The sequence below is a fragment of the Nelumbo lutea genome, chromosome 1 (assembly GCF_056320005.1).
Source record: "Nelumbo lutea isolate HS-2025 chromosome 1, American lotus-T2T, whole genome shotgun sequence".
NCBI classification, from domain to species: Eukaryota; Viridiplantae; Streptophyta; class Magnoliopsida; order Proteales; family Nelumbonaceae; genus Nelumbo; species Nelumbo lutea.
The window spans coordinates 192312878-192326892 of record NC_142684.1 but is presented as its reverse complement, the minus strand read 5'-3'; the positions used below and the strand labels follow the sequence as shown (position 1 = coordinate 192326892).

The window sequence follows — 14015 nt, the reverse complement described above, 5'->3', positions numbered from 1 at the left end:
GTACGTGGGTTTCCAAATCATAAAGCACACAGTGTGTTGTATATTTTCAGCCCCACAATTTTCTATATACAAGTTTCCAAATCATTCTTCTATATAAATGCATCATTGTAAGTCATTTGTATATAGATTTCACTTCTAGGAAGGAAATTATTTTCAAAATTGGGTCCTTTAAATCGAAAAACATCTCATATAGCCATAATCTACTCTCGCAGCTGAAGCTTTCTTCTTCCAAAGTTCTGTGATTCCAAGTTTCAACCGAGATAGAGAAAACAGAGCAAGATGAACGATTTGATAACAAAACCCTTCCTCAACTATGTGCATCTGAAGAAAGAAGCCATGAAAGATTTGGAAGTTGGTAGTGACGGGGATGCAAAATCAAATAGATCATAGGAGGTCGAGATGGTGAAAGAGATTAGTTTCATCAGAGACATCCTTGGCTGACTACAGCAAGCCAACGAAGAGAGCAAGTGCCTCCATAAGCCGGAGGCCCTAAAATCCCTGCACACACGAACCAATGCCGATATCGTGACCGTGCTTAAAAGGTAAGAAGCATAAAGTCTCAACTCGAGGATATGGACTGCGCCAACACTACCAATAGGAGGTGATGAAGGAAGATTTGGCCCAACCTCGTAATTACGCAATACGTGGCAAAGGCAACAGCTTGGCACAACACCACGCCTAAGGCGCGAGCACCAAAAGGAGGAACCAGCGGTCCGAACTCCCTACAAGGAGGCCGAACTCTCCCTTAGGCTTCGATCCAAACTCAAAGGGCAGTAACCCGAACTGGCTGTCCTATGGCAGTTTGGGATACACCTCTCTGAACTGGCCTGCCCCGTGGCAAATTGGGACACACCTCCGAAATCAAGACTTCACCTCGCTCACCACTCCAGCACTTCGCCTCCAGGACGCCAAACTGAACAACCGTACCATGCCTGACATCGAGGAAGTTCGTATCCAGGGGTGACACACCTGACTGACTTGGGATCTGACGCTTGACAGCCGCATTTCAAACGGCCACCTGCCATCGCCATCTCCAGTTACAGAGACAGCTCCGACAAGGAGCAGTGGCGGTTCTGTCCCAGCAAAAGGGATGACACTCGAACTGGTAGAAGCACAGAAGTAATCATACCCGACCTGATAGAAGCCTCAGAGTGAGTGCACAAAGTAGTTATAAAAGGCCCCCCACCCCCAATAACAAGGTATGTGAACTTTGTGCTATCTGGTTTTATCTTGCCTTTGAGAGAATTCTAACTTGAGCTTTAGAGCAATCTCACCGGGTTCCCCTCGGAGTTTCCTCATCTTCTCCGTTTCAGGTTCTCTGTAGCTCCATTCAGAGACAAGGTCATTGACAATTAGGACCGGCCGGATTGCACACCATCAGGAGGCTCTTTGGATACCGAAAAGAGACACTGGTGGACCGCACAAGGACTTCGGTCACCATCATGCTACAAAAGAAGCTAAAGGAGCTGATGGACTTCTAGGAGATGAGGCAGTGGATAATGGTGGAGTATAAAGAGACGGTGTGGGTCATCGATATTTCATGGTAATAGGGGAGTACCCGGAGGAAGAGGTGATGGAGAAGATTATATCAAGTGGGGCAGGAATGGGAGGGGAGGAGCTACTCTAGACGGCGGTGCAAGAGCATAGGAGGGGAATGTTCTTGAGACGGTGTTGGGGATACAAGACAGGCATGGTGCGGTGGAGAAGAATGAGGGCAAATATGGTACTTTATAAATTAACTGAATGACGCTTTAGGGTAATTTTGTAAATGTTGATGTTTTCTGTTTGGTCACTAACGGAAGGGAGATATAGAGATAGATAACTAATGAAGTGTGGCATTTTATATTAATGCAATAAAAGTTTTGATATCACATGACACGTTAACATCATAGGTAGGGGAACAAATGGATCGAATCATGATCCAATCCCATTCTATTTGGTTGAATTTGGATCACCCCTTGTTGGATCTTTGGATTGAATCGGATCGGATTGGACTCAGATTAACTCTCTATCTGATAAGATCCAATCCGATTGTTATATATTTATAAATAAATAAATATATATATATATATGTGCTATTTATTTATTCATAAATATATTATTTATATTATATTTTTATAAATTTGTTATATTATTTAATTTTTATAAAAAGCATGTATATATATGATAAAAATAAATAAAAAATACTTGTATTTTTTGTTTTTTCTTTATTTAAATTGGTATGGTTTATTTTTTTCTTTCAATAATTTATTATTTTTTAAAGAAAACAATTCTGATCAAATCAGATCTAAAGATCTGATAGGATTCAATTTCCTATCAGATCCGATCGGAACAGATCCAACATGAAACATGCCCTGATTCAAATCCAATCCCATCCATTTGCATCCCTAATCATAGGCAGTGTTTTAAATATTTTAAAATGTGATTCTCTTTTTAGGTAAATATTTAAATATAATGGGATTTGATGCTTGTTTATCCCCAACTATGATCTTGTCGTTGCATCACGTGTTTCCTAATCTTTGCTAATTATGGAACTTCTATTATTGAGCTTAGCAGGATATGTTTATCTTGTTCATCAAATATTTGGGATCCTTCACCGTTTAAAGTTCTTAAATAAAAATTAGAATCTCCTACCAACAAAACAAGTTTCAAACACCCTACCAATTTGATCTGACACCACACATTATCTCATTACGAAACTAGAACCCATCATAAAAATGGGACTTGCCGTTTCATATTGGAACGTAAATAATGATATTGGTATATTGTTGGAACGTATTTTGTTGGAAGGTGATATGGATTCCCTAAATAATGCATAATTATTGCCAAGAATATATGTTTCATGTGGATAAACAAACTTGCTTTATGCTTAATTAATAAGTAAGGTCATGGTTAGTTGGTAAGGTTTATGGCTGGTTGTGGTAGAGACTTGGGATTGAATATCTCTTGAATCAGGGTGAGGGGGTTTGGATTTGGGGGATGGCCGGGCTACCCTTGTTGTGTAACTCCATGGAACAGAAAAGAAATAAATAAGCAAATAAAGCTCTTCTAGTATCATGTCTTTCTGGTAGCATAGATTTTTCCTATAAAATAAAGGGAAAATTCCTTATAGGTATCATGTACTTTTGGTCGAGTGCTAATTTAATACCAAAATTTTAAAACGTGACAATCTAGTACCCGAACTTTTATTTTGTAACAATCTAGTACCTACCATTAATGAACTGTTAGTTATGTATATCATGTGACTTTTGAAAATGTCAAAATTACCCTTAGACATTTTCATCATCTTCTTTCTCAAGAAAATGAAACAGAGCCCAAGCTCTCTGTACGCAGTTGAGGGGCGGCTCAGATATACTACCAGTACCACCCTCCATCCAACTGCGACGACGGAAGCATTCGTTACCAGCTCCCCAGTCACCCTCACAACAGTACCACCGGTAGCAGCAATAGGAAGCGAGTGAGTCGCTAAAAACAGTCAACACTTGTGCATTCTTCCTACAATACTAGACGACCGTAGGATTCGAAGAACATCTTTATTAATTTGAGCTTTCGCTAATCGCTACCTTTATTTTGATTTAGACTGTGGACTTTCGGAGTTGGGCTTGGCGCTTTTAGCCGGCCCTGAGTCCCCTGACGCTGTCGAGTCTAGAGTCTATATATTTGTTACAACTCACTTACTCTTGAGAGTTGAACTTGAGACTCTTATGGCTTATCTCATAGGAATAGGATAATAGATAATACCAACAACTCTGTAGTTGGATGGTTCTGTTAGAAAACCATTTTCTATAAACCTAGTTTTTCATCACAATACATTGCCAGATATAAAAATGATTCTTAGTTGGACTTTAGCTATTTTCCACTCGCCATAACCTAAAAAAATATTGGAATTTTGTCAGCGATTCTCCTCTGTTTGGAAGCTGCCATCTTGATGGTCCAAGCATGCCACTGAACCACTCAGGCTCGGTGTTCCATTTTGAGGAATACATGGCCACAAAGGCTAAAAGAGTGAACAAGGCTCTGGATGAGGTTGTTCCTCTGAAACATCCACTCAAGATACATGAGGCCATGAGGTATTCATTGCTAGCCGGCGAGAAGCGCATCCGCCCCATCCTGTGCATCAAATCCTGTAAGTTAGTGGGAGGGGATGAGTGCAAGATTGTAAGCTCATTAAATTGAAAAACTTGAAACAAATCAGATTCAAATATGCATACTTATTTGCATTCCACTATGAGATCCGGCCATTGTTGTTAAATGCTTGTGTTGTGCTTCTTTCTTTATCATCTCTTTGAGTTCACTGGTCTCTCTAGATCTTGAGGCCAACAATGATGGGTCCAAAACCACTATGTGGTTTTTATAACCCCCATCTAGAGGTGACTAGGACTCTAACAATTCTTATCACTGATTGAGATTAGTTCCCCATCAAACTAATCTCAATCCAATCCTACCACACTTAGAATCCCACTCCAAATAGGAGTTTATTTCTAACTTACAAAACACTCTCATAGACCCATATGTATCAACTGTCAACCCAATAAATATATATATATATATTTTTTTAAATTGACAAATACTAACAATCTCCCACTGTTTGTCACAGTTTAGAAAAAGGAAAAGTTTTGAAACAAAACATTCATTGGGTTGAAACAATTTTTTTTTTGAAATCGAGTGGCCACTCATAAAGAAAAAAAAAAACCAAAAACAACATGTGTTATGAGAGTGCAAGATCAAATCAGTCCCATTTTCAATGTCCTTACAAACGCCCAAGCAGGAGAGACCTATGCTATTATGCAGTAGTGACTCATTTCCATCGTCAAAGCATCTATAAGCATACCTTCCACAGGCCAAAACAAAATTGGGAATGGTGGTTTGGGAAGCCATCAAAGGCATCTCCAAATATGGTCACTAAACTTCATGTGTAAATTTGTTAATCAGACACATACCACTTGGATGTCAAACCATGTGGTCAAGAATGCTATTTTTAGCAACCATTTCATCCACTGAGGGCTTAATAGGTGATGTCCAGTCACCATGAATGCCCAAGCTATCAAATTTACATGAACAATTAAACTCCCATGTGGGAAATCAAATGTGCAAATATATATTGCTAAATTATAAAATATCAAATGAGTCATCATCATTAATGAACATTAAATGATATCAATGTCAAAACAAAACAAGATGAATATGATATTTCCACTAATCAAAATAATTCACTAGCATCTATTACACCCATATTGGATACATGACATTAGAAGGGTTTGATAGGTAAACCCTTAGTCAAAGCGTCAGCTAGCATGTCTTCAATGGACATGTAAGAGACTGTTAATTCATTTTTAGAAATATTTTTTCTAACATAATGATATTGGACCTTTATGTGCTTTGATCTTGCATGATGACGTGCCTCTTTAATCCAAGAAGCATGCCTTGCAGCTTCACAACATGAGGCATATTCAGCTTCCATTGTGGAGAGAGATGTAGATTCTTGCTTATGATTTCTCCAAGAAATAGCACCACTGGTAAGAGTGAAAATGTATCATGAAGTGGACATTTGATTATCAAGATCACCTTTAAAATCTGAGTCAGCATATCTCATAATTTTCAACTGGTCTACTTGGATGAAAACTAACATGAAGTGTTTAGTTCTTTGCAAGTATCTTAAAACCTTTTTAGCAGTCTTCCAATGATCCATTCTAGGATTATGTTGAAACCTACCATGCAAACCAGTAGCAAAGCAAATATCCGGATAGGTGCAAATCATGATATACATGATACTACCAACAACAGAGGCATATGGAATGTTTGCCATTTCTTTGCGTTCTAAATCATTTTGCGGACATTGCTCCTTATGCAGTTTGTCTCCTTTTACAACAGGAAATTCACCAGATTTATAATTTTCCATCCCAAACCTCTCTAGCACTTTCTTTGTATACCCTTATTGTGATAATCTCAACATTCTCATACATCTATTACACTAAATTTTAATTCCCAAAACATATGAGACTTCTCCAAGATCCTTCATGTCAAAAGACCTAGACAAGGTCTTAGTATCAAGTAACAATGCTAGATCATTAGAAGCCAAGAGGATATCATTAAAAATATAATGATACTCCCACTGGTCTTGGTGTAAATGCAATTGTCGGCAGTGTTCTCCTTAAATCCGAACTTAGTGATAATGCTATGAAATTTATGGTACCACTGTCTAGAAACTTGCTTGATTCCATACAATGGTTTGTTCAACTTACATACTAGCCTTTCATGTCCTTTGGCTACAAATCCCTTAGGTTGGTCCAGGTAAATAATTTCATCTAAATCACCATTTAAAAAAGTTGTTTTTACATCCATTTGATGTAATTCATAATCAAAATGTGCCACAAGAGCTAATAATATTCTAAGAGAGTCCTTTCTTAAGATAGGAGAAAAAGTCTCATCATAATCAATACCCTTCTTTTGAGTATAGCCCTTGGCTATGAGTCTTGCTTTATGTTTCTCAATTTGACCACTTGAGCCTCCCTTAGTCTTAAAAACCCAATTGCAAACAATGGACTTTGCACCTACAAGGAGGTCAACCAATTTCCATACAGAATTTTATTCCATGGATCACATTTCTTCTTGCATTGCCATTATCCAATCGATTGAGTTTTTATGAGTTAAGGCTTTAGAGAAACTATTTGGGTCTGCAACATCATCAATAGATGAGCTAGATAAATACACAAGAAAATCATTTGATATGGTAGACATTCTCACTCTTTGGGAGCACTAAGGTTCTTCTCTAACAATTGTAGGAGGATCAATAGATTCAATAGAATAAAGGTTTGAACTCTGAGAGTTCTTCAAATTCTACTTGTCCTCTCCCTTGTGATGTAGAAGTCTCTTCTAAAAATTCCACATCTCTAGACTCAAAAATTGCATTGCTTAGGTTAGATGATTCAATCAATCAATAACCCCTAGATCATTCAGGGTACCCTACGAACACACAATTGTCCCTACTAGTAGTTTTAGGTATATCAGGTTTGTTAATCTTAGCCACTGCTTCGCAGCCCCAAACATAAAGATGATTTAGGCTGGGTTTCCTACCAATCGAAAGTTCGAATGGAGTTTTCAATGCTGCTTTGGTGAGTACTCGATTCAATATGTAGGCAGCCATTTTGAGTGCTTTTGCCCAAAAGGATTCAGATAGGGTTGACCCAGCAATCATACTATGCACCATATCCATCAATGTCCTATTTCTCCTTTCTGCAACTCCATTTTGTTGCGGAGTTCTTGATATTGTGGTTTGATGAACAATTCCATGATCTTGAAGAAAAGCATCAAAACTATCATATTCTCCTCCCCTATCAGATCTTATTGCCTTGATTTGCTTCCCTAGTTGCTTTTCAACTTCAGCTTTATAAATTTTGAACATTTCTAAAGCATCAGACTTGTGTTCCATCAAGTGTATGTACCCAAATCTTGAGTAATCATCAATAAAGATCACAAAATATTTTTTGTCTACCTCATGCAACATGCCTAAAAGGGCCATATACATTAGAGTGAATCAGTTCTAAAAAAGAGTTTGACCTAGTACCCTTAGGAAAGGGTTTTCTTGTCATTTTTCCTTTCAAATAGTCTATGCAAAAATTAAGGTCACTGAAATCTAGCGCAGCCAAGATATTATATTTGACAAATCATTCCAATCTCTCCCTAGAAATGTGCCATAACCTTTTATGCCATAATAGGGAAGAATTATCACATTGCATTTTTCTTTTATCATTTTCATTTATCAACATAACATAATTTTTAGCAAGGAAAAATGCATTGGACCTATTCAAATTTAATAGATATAATCCATTATGAAGAACACCTGAACCAAGAGTGTTTGCATCATGTAACATTAACAAAGTACATGAAGCAAAATGAAAGGAATATCCAATTGTATCTAACTTAGAAATGGAAAGAAGGTTGCGCTTCATAGTGGGTACAAATAATGTATCCAATAAATCTTGAACATATACAATATCTAAGACTAATCTAAAGATCCCTATGCTAATTGCCTTTACTTTATGTGCATCTCCTGTATATATTAGTATCTCCTCTCCATCATCAATTCTTCTTAGATTCTGGAACCCCTGTACACAATTAGCAATATGAACCGTACAATCAGAGTCAACAACCCAGACATCAGATGGGGTGTCTAAAAAATTTACTTCAGAGGCTACATAAGAAATACCTTGTTTCTTTTTCTTCTGTTTCAACTTTTGACAATTGCTTATAAAATGTCTAGGCATTTTGCAATAGTAACATACAACCTTATCCACAATGGTGGCTAGCTCAATGGCAGTCAGATTCGGTTCAGGTTGTTTGGTGGGTGACACCTTTTTACCCTTCTTATATTTCTTCTTTCCCTCATTGTCCTTTTTTGTACATTTCTTGGAAGGTTTCGTTTTAGGACCCAAGGAGGTGAAATGAGCAGATTATATTTTCTATCTTTTCTGCCTTTCTTCTTCTCAAGAACATTGATTTATCATCTCATTGACAGTCCATTTTGTTGCACTTGTATTAAAGTTCACTACAAAGGTCTCAAAGGATTTTGGTAATTTTGCATGACAACATACATTAAAAGTCCATCGCTTAATTTCATCTTCAAATCTCTAAGTTGGTAAACAATTCCTAACATCTTAGAGATAAACTCTCTAACATTCATTCTAGGCTCAAAACTAATATTGAAGAATTGTGTGAACAAGCTCATTGTGAGGGCTATGGTTGATCTAGCAAACTATGCCTCTATGTTGTCAAGTGGTGTATCTAGTTCTAAGTGCCTTAGAAGCATTGGGAGCAAGCTTAGATGGCTCAAGTTGAGTGAGACAAAAGTCTATTTCTTGGATTCCTAAGTAGGATTCCAATTTTCCTCTCCATCTCTTATAATTATTATTGGTGAGAAGTTCTATAGGGTAAGGTCGATTAGGTCTAGAAAAGGTGTTCACATCAACTGCAATTTTAAACCATCAAACTAATCGTTATTTAAAAAAAAACTAAGCAATCATGATATCAAGAGAGTATATTTATATCTAAAGTCCATACATCTTGCATCACATCTAATCACATATAATAGGGTGAAGGGATGAGAGATCCATCATATGGACAACCGAACCCTGCAGGAAGGTTGGGCGAAATTTCAAAAATTTCTTTCTCTCTCATGTGGGAATCACATTCCCTGTTTTAGAAAATTGCATTTTCAATGATCAATCTTGAACCTAAACCAGACCAGATCTAAAACCAAAAGGTAGGAGAGGAATGTACCTGATACGGAGTAACAATAACTCCCAATGAAGGTGTTCACACCCAAGGAGAATACCAAAGACTTCTCCCACTAAAGATGACACAGCGTAGGGTGGAGCAGAATCAACAGGTGGTTCTTCAGCAAGAATCGAACTCTTTAGCAAGAATTAAATTGAGGGCGAGTGAGCACGACTTCAGACTGATATCAAGAACGCTAGAGATCGAACTGGCTATGGCGGTAGCAATAGAGGGAGGCAAGAGCAGAAGATGGCATCAGTCTAATTGGAGCTGTCTTCTCACTTGAATCTGTAATTTGATTGGATGCAGTAGGGTTTGCCCTCCTCCTCTATTTATAGCCTTAAAGAGAGCTTCTCCTAATCCCATTAGGAGTTTCCTAATCCAAATCTTATTTGGATCTGAACTTTCTTTAAAAGATAATGATAAACCCTTATCTTATTTGCAGATAAAGATCAACCCTCCTAATCTTATTAAGAGTTTCCTAATCCAAATCTTTATTTGGATCTGAACTCTCTGAGTGGATAGGGATAACTCCCTATCATATCTACTAATATAAATTCCAGAACCGCCCCTATTTAAATAATCATATTATACCATTTTGAATTGGGCTTTAGGCCCATTAAGTCCATGTGCTCACATAACCTACAAACTGCTGCCCAATTTGGTATCCTTGTATGGCATGGGACCCAAACATTGATCTACGCATCAGCCACATGGGTTCAACCCAGCCTCTGCTACAAGGCCTGGCCAAATTCACTATAGGAAACAGTGAACCCCTAAGCCCATCACCATGGGCTCTTAATGGGCCCAACACTTACACTAAGTGGTCCCTGAGTCAAGCCACCTTATAAAAACCCAAGGACTATGGGCAGATGCAAAATTAGCCCATTAGGTATTACCCTCAATGGTCTTACACTTAACCTCTCAGCCCATAATGATCAAACATTGCCCGACAAGAGAGGACCTCTCCCTCGGTTGCAAGGAACAATGTTGCACTCTCTACTCACATGGATCTCGGGAATTAAAACCTTTTGCAAACATTTTGAAACCGTAATATATATATATATATATATATATATATATATATATATATATATATGTGTGTGTGTGTGTGTATATATATATATATAGTGTGTGTGTGTGTGTGTGTGTGTGTGTGTACAACTCTATATAAATATATTTTGCAAAACAAATTTCAACGATTGAAATCGGCTATCGGTAGCTTTGGTTTCTGTCAGAGAGAGTGCATCCTCAATCATTCACTTTGTCCGACAAAGGGGCTGATCCTGTCACTATGATCACCCACTCAGATGAATTCTTGGACTGTCCCAACATACACAGGTTTTGACCCCCTCTAAGGATCTCATTGATTGGCATATCAAAGACAGCCCAATTCGACACTTAGTGCAGTATCATAATCGAGTCTAAGGGTCAGGTGTAACATTCAAGTTTTGTCCATCTATTTCCAAGGTTCAGGGCAATACTGGAATTCTGGTCCTGTTCAGGGTTTCAAGAAAACCCACACTGCATGTACCTTAGGTTTCACCCTAGCAACTAAGACAAGCCACCCCAACCAACTTTGTAGCACATCAGTATCAGTATTGGCAGGATAAATCTATTCAACGGCTATGAAGATTATAAACTAACACGAGTCTCATATGTGTTCATTTTAAGGGTATTACATAAAAACACTACAATAACATGAATCAAATATGTACTTTATTCATTTACAATAAATGTCATAATGTACATCATAAGGGCATACACTATCTAATATAGGGAACATCTAATGACTGGCATGGAGACAGTATATCACCCTAGATGTTTATGGCTCATCTACCCCTTCCTTTGGGCTAAGATAAATAACCACATCATCATTCTCAATGAATAAACATTGCTCAAACAAAGCAAGTTCCATATATGAATGTATATGATCTCTTATTCCTTTGGGATTAAGAAGTTCATTTACACACCATATAATTTCCTCCCTTGTCTCATTCCATCTTTATCATAATGCTAAGTGTCACCTTTGGGCTAACCATAATAAGAATAAAAAAAGAATGTTAATCACAACCTATCTCAATTCTCAACGTTCTTAAAATAACAAATAGGGGATTGAACTCTTGGTTATCATGTTATAAATTTTAAGCACTTTGGTACCATCCATTTACTAAAATGTCCCTAAGTTTCAATCAATGATGTAGTCTAAATGTATACCTTGCATTTAAGCATATAAAACAGAAATATATTACCAACGAACGCATCAAATAATTCATCTTAATAAGGAAATAAAATTCAATACAAACGAAAGCGAATAAAATATAAAACAAATAATATATCAAATAAACCAATAGGAATGGAGATAGAGTTAGTTGGGTATAAATCGTTGAACAGGCTAACAAGATGGAAATAGATGGAAAACAAGTTTTGATTTGATATAGTTCTCTTAGAATATTTGAACAAGCTGACAAAATCCAAGGGTGTTACTGAGAACAGATCCTTTAGAAATTATTTTTTAACTTCTGAATACTTAAACCTAATCCAAGGGTAAAAAGAGATAATTGATGGTGATGAGTTAAATCGCCTTTCCCTTTTATTTTAAACCCTTTTGTTTGATGGGGAAAAAAAAAACCCTGTATGCCAAGTCAAAATAAACAAATAACAGCCAGCAATCATTAATTATTTGATGGGGAAAGCCCCTTTTATACCATATAAAATAAACAAGTAGTTAAAGAAAATTAGCAGCTGCAATCATTGATTAATACCCATTAGTTATTATAAGGGCTAAGAAAGAATAGCCGATTGAAAAACTTGATCGGCTGTAATATAGCTCTTCCAATTATAATCCCAAAGAGAGAAAACCGACGAGTGTTTAAACAACCCAAGACGTTAAAGCAATTGGATTTTGGAGATGAATCGGATGGAGACATCCAAACAATTACCCAAAATTTTTTCAAGACGAATCAATCGGAAACGAATAGTCAAATCTAATAAAGACGATTCGGACATATCAACTAGAGATAAATCGAAATTTTATCAGTAACTAACATTTAACCAAATTTCGGCCAAGTCGTTCATCAACTGATGAACTTAGCTCTGATACCAATTGCAAGATTTTAAGCTCATTCAATTGACAAACTTGAAATAAATCAGATTCAGATATATTTACTTATTTGCATTCCACTCTGAGATCCGGCCATTATTGTTGAATGTTTGTGTTGTGTTTTTTTTTTTTTTTTATCAGCTCTTTGAGTTCATTGGTCTCTTTAGATCTTGAGGCCAATAGTGATGGGTCCAGAACTACTATGTGGTTTTTATAACCCCTATTTAGAGGCGATTAGGACTCTAATAATTCTTATCACTGATTGAGACTAATTTCCCATCAAACTAATCTCAATCCAATCCTACCACACTTAGAATCCCACTCCAAATATGAGTTTATCTTCAACTTACAAAACACTCTCATAGACCCATATGTATCAACTGTCAATCCAATAAATATATATATTTTTTTGAAATTGACAAATACTAACAAAGTCGCTAGCTCTTCCCGTGGCGTGTGCAGTTGAGATGATTCATACCATGTCACTCATACACGATGACCTCCCTTGCATGGACAACGATGATCTGAAACAAGGCAAGCCCACCAACCATAAGGCTTTTGGGGAAGCCATAGTTGTTCTGGTTTGGGATGCACTGCTTTCCCTTGCCTTTGAGCATGTCGCTAGGACCATCAGTGTGCCGCCGGAGCTTGTCATCCAGGTAGTGGCCTAGCTAGGTGCAGCAATTGGGTCTTATGGACTTGTGGCAGGCCAAATTGTTGTCATTGCCTATGAGGGACAGCAAGTAGTGGATCTAAAGGAATTGGAGTACATTCATATCCACAAGACTGCAAAGCTGCTTGAAGTTTCGACCATTTGTGGAATGATCATGGATGGAGGAAGCATGGCCAAGATGGAGAGGGTGAGAAGGTATGCCAGGTGCACTGGTTTGTTGTTTCAGGTGGTGGATGATATTTTGAACATTACAAAGGTTTGCCAAGTATTCTCATCTGTCATCCGAAATCTCAGCCATCTACTATTAATAGCTCCTACTGTTGGGACAACGGTAGCCATGGCAGCATTCTTAGGCTAGCAAATTAGAGGGGCGGAGAGGAGGATGAATAAGCGGCACTGCCGGTCTGGTTTTACAGAATGGTTGATAAAGAAAATTAGATGACACTTAAAGGGCATTTTTGTCTTTTTGCATGCCATTTAGCGGCTGGTGCCAGATTGTCGCAAAATGAAAATTCGGGTACTAGATTGTTGCATTTTAAAGTTCGGGTACTAAATTGACATTCAGCCTAAAGTATAGGGTACCTATCGGGAATTTTCCCTAAAATAAAAGAAAAAAAATGGTTTCTTAAAATTTGTTATTATAGGGTGTTTGTTTGCATACAAAATTATTGTGATCCCTCTTTGTTGGTGATCAAATTAGGTTAAAAACACCAAAAGTGCTCGCTTATATATTTTTTATATTCTGTTCACTGGATATCAGTCTGATGGATGGATGTCATGTGCATCACATGAATCCCCATTTCAAAATCAGGGTATTGATATAAAACAAAGAAATGAAAATACATTGGATTCTAAACGATTTTTTTTTCTTTTAACCCCAAAATTTACTCCAAATGCAAATGCAAAGATAATCACTTCAAAAAATTATTTATGATTTAATGTATATAGCTGGCCTACATATGAAGC

At 37.3% G+C, this 14015-nt stretch overlaps 2 pseudogenes; both read left to right on the top strand.

Moving 5' to 3' along the window:
- Positions 1-279: 279 nt before the first annotated feature.
- LOC148880075 (syntaxin-111 pseudogene) lies at positions 280-1734 on the top strand (annotated as a pseudogene).
- A 2205-nt stretch (positions 1735-3939) lies between these two features.
- Positions 3940-13407, top strand: LOC148880074 (heterodimeric geranylgeranyl pyrophosphate synthase large subunit 1, chloroplastic-like; annotated as a pseudogene).
- The last annotated feature ends 608 nt before the right edge of the window (positions 13408-14015 follow it).